A 2,993-nucleotide genomic window follows, 5' to 3' on the forward strand; every position below is an offset into this window, starting at 1 on the left:
AAAGAGCCCTCTGTGCACCAGAACTCCACAGAACATCTTCAGCATGATCTGAGGGTGAATATATACTACATAAATTGATTGTGTATTTACCTTAACTTTTTAATTTTAAAATTGCAATTTTAAAAACTTGGTTGTGCTCTGCTGGAGGGGGATTGGGATAAGCTGCTTACACACATTTGCCTGTTTGTCCAGTGAAATGACATAAGCCTAACATATTCCTGCCAACCGTATTGGCGTATTTAAGAACAAATGTATCTATATACTCTTGTCTGCAGCAGGAGGTCCCATGATATAGCAGTTCTCTAGGATGACCATACACTTCATATGGCAAGTTGGTTCTTAACTGAGGCTAGGGGGTTTTTTAGTTGAATTTTTAATACATAGAATGACAGGCAAAAGAATTATTTGGGGGTTTTAACAGCACGCCAGCTTTGTCTTACAGTTTTAACACTGACTGTGTGGGTTTTGCCATGAAACTATGCCCTCCAGTGCCCTGACAAGGAGAAGCTACAGGTGGGAACCTAGTTCTGGCTTTCTTATTTGGTGAAGTATCAGCCCTTGACCCTATCCAAACAAGTATGTATTCATTTGTCTACTTGCAAATCAGGTGCCTTTGGGCTATGGAAGGGCTTATTTTCTGACACTGAGATATAGTGACTAATCTTTGTGTGTTAATAGCAGTGATTCCCATTTAGGTTTTGGCCTAACTTACCTGTGCTGTCAGAAAAAAGGCCCAGAGCAGACTGGGGAAGGAGATTGGCTCTTTTGCTTTGCTTGGACAAGCATTTTGGGTTGTTTTGGTTTGTTGGGGTTGTTTTTGGTTTGTTGTTTGTTTTTTTTGTTTTGTTTTTTTTTTCCCCACTAGGGGTACAGCAGGGATTTCACATGCAAGAGATACAGGAATTATTAGTATCTAAGTTAATTGTGTTGCCTCACTACCTGGATTCATTCCTTGGTTTGCCTCATTTCCCACATAGGTCTTAATAGAGACTAATGCTTGTGCTGGGAGAATGCTTGTGTGAGAAAGTAATTATCTGTACATTCTTAACATATACTTATAGCAGAGTGATTGCCCTGCTACTGATATTTTGTTCCTGTAAACAGGTGACAAGAAATGAATCTTAGTGTTTATGCAGATTTTGCATTGTAGAATGTATACTAGACCCTTCAAAGGAAAGGTTAGACTCTTTGCAAAGCAAACTGGCGTTGGTTCTTGGTAGTCTAGTACAGGGACACTGAAGTTTGACATTTGATTTAGGAAAAAAAAAAACATTGTATGCAGCTGATTATGTTAAATATGCTCTTAATTGCTCTTTGTAGAAGTCTAATTCGGAAGGTTTTAGTGCTTTGATAACACAGTTGAAATTTTAATTTATCCTGTACTCAAGAGCTGAATGCTGTTCTTGTATAATAGTGTACGAGGCTGGATGAGGTACAAAATAATGCACAGTGGTCAGAAACAGCTGAGGAAAGAACGCTTAAAATAACTTGATCTAAACTCAGAATAGTTCCAAACATTGGTTTTGTTTGCTTTTTTTAAAGCACAAGGTGTCAAGTTGTACCTGTTGCTGTACATAAACACTGTATGCCAGCAGCTCCTTGGTCATGTTTGTGAACAGACTTTTCATTATTACGAGACTGTTATTAAAGGAAGATGTGGAATTTGAGTGTAACAAAATGAGAAAGGATCGGATTATCTATAGTATGTAAAAGTCCATTCTTTATGTTGTAGTTTAATCCCTTTGTTAGGAAATTCCCTCTCATTGAGGGACCTCTTCTGCAAGCAGAACACGATAAATGTGCTTTTTGAAATGACCCGATTTCCCAGTACATACGACCAGCTGACTTTGGCAGTAGGCATCACCATGTGTCTCTTTGCTGGCAAGGGAGCACAACAAGGAGAGAAAAAAAAAAAAAAAAAAACCCAAACCTGATGAAGCGAATCTGAATAATCAAAATGACCGATAGCCGAACGTAATACTAGACACCCTGTTATTTAAGAAGGATGCTTGTGGAAGCTTTTAATCACTCAAGATTTCGCTGTAAAAGCTGAAATAAAACCGAGCCTGGCTGCATTTATTTATTACTGCCAAAAGCCAAGGTCACTTGCACATAGCCCATCGATTTATCCAGAGTAGATCTCAGTTAATCCGAGGCATGGAAATGCATGCATTTTCTTAGCTGGGCAAACAAGTACATTATACGGTAGTTGTGATACAACACACGTGGCTTTTATTTGTACTGCACATACCCACTGTACAGCCACTCAGAAGTATTGTGGTTAGCTTGCAGCATCTGCTGTCCGCATTTATACTGTTTACTGCGTATTCTTTTCCCTGGAAGTTTTAAAGAAAATTTTTTTTTCTTGTTTCATTGATTACATTTTATAAATTTGCTTAGCTGGAAAGTTTGGGAAAAGAGGCCTGTTTGTCAATTGTACAACCGATTGTGAAGCTCTAGTGTGAATATTTTTACGTCTGTATTAGACATTTTCTTTGCAAATCTATTGTTCGATTGAAATGTAAATGAAATAAAAGATGGTGTACACCCATCATGTATAAAGCAGGCACCATCGCTACGATGGATTTAATGCTCATTTTTATGGCGCATTCTCAGCTTCTATTTAAAACTATAATTTAAAAAAAAAAAAAAATCTGTAAATTGAAATGGGGATATATGGGGGAGTAAATTCTATTCCGTTTATTTCGGTTTTGAGTTCCCAATGGTAATGTTTCCCTTCGTGTTAGAAGTAGGGGGGCCCCGGCGGGGCGGTGCCGTGTGTGTTTGCTGTAGCACTGAAGTGAAGAGGTTTTAGCTTTGGCTGGTCACGGAGTAGAGCATCCTGGTTTTTCAGTGTTTTGAGAGACTTGATGGAAGAAGTTTGCAGTATTGACATGTATTTGCATGCACGAATAAAAAATTATTTGTCCACCTTAATCGTCTCTTTGCCTTCTACCGCCCAGCGGGGTGCTCGCTGCTGCAGGGGTGGGGGG

At 38.9% G+C, this 2,993-nt stretch overlaps 1 protein-coding gene across 3 annotated transcripts in view; it reads left to right on the forward strand.

Annotated features, from left to right (window-relative positions):
• The window catches only part of RC3H2 (ring finger and CCCH-type domains 2), a 31,355-nt gene extending 29,432 nt beyond the window's left edge, over window positions 1–1,923 (forward strand). For all 3 annotated transcript variants that reach the window (XM_009648831.2, XM_035888577.1, XM_035888580.1), the window contains one exon: window positions 1–1,923. This exon is cut by the window's left edge and continues 2,482 nt beyond it. The gene's annotated coding sequence lies outside the window, so the exon portion shown is untranslated.
• The last annotated feature ends 1,070 nt before the right edge of the window (window positions 1,924–2,993 follow it).

This window comes from Egretta garzetta, unplaced genomic scaffold (assembly GCF_000687185.1).
Source record: "Egretta garzetta isolate BGI_Z169 unplaced genomic scaffold, ASM68718v1 scaffold211, whole genome shotgun sequence".
Classification (NCBI taxonomy): Eukaryota; Metazoa; Chordata; class Aves; order Pelecaniformes; family Ardeidae; genus Egretta; species Egretta garzetta.